A 290-nucleotide genomic window follows, 5' to 3' on the forward strand; every position below is an offset into this window, starting at 1 on the left:
GAGACGCCAGTGGCACCTGCAGGGCCTCCAAGCCCTCTTCCCCCAGAGGCCCTGGGTGGAGAAGAACGCACCGACACCTCTGCCCCCAGCTAATCGGCAGCTGCGGACAGCGCAGGGAGATGCCTGGCAGCCGGCCGGGCGGCGCGGAGGGCCGGCTGGAGCGGGGGCAGCACTTGACCCCACGTTTCCAAGCCCCACACAGGTCGCTGAGACGCTGTCTCCGATCCCCTCCTGCAAACAACGGCACCGCCACCGCGGCCCCGCGAAAGGGCGGGGGGCGGCGAGGACCT

This window comes from Phaethon lepturus, unplaced genomic scaffold (genome assembly GCF_000687285.1).
Source record: "Phaethon lepturus isolate BGI_N335 unplaced genomic scaffold, ASM68728v1 scaffold10966, whole genome shotgun sequence".
NCBI classification, from domain to species: Eukaryota; Metazoa; Chordata; class Aves; order Phaethontiformes; family Phaethontidae; genus Phaethon; species Phaethon lepturus.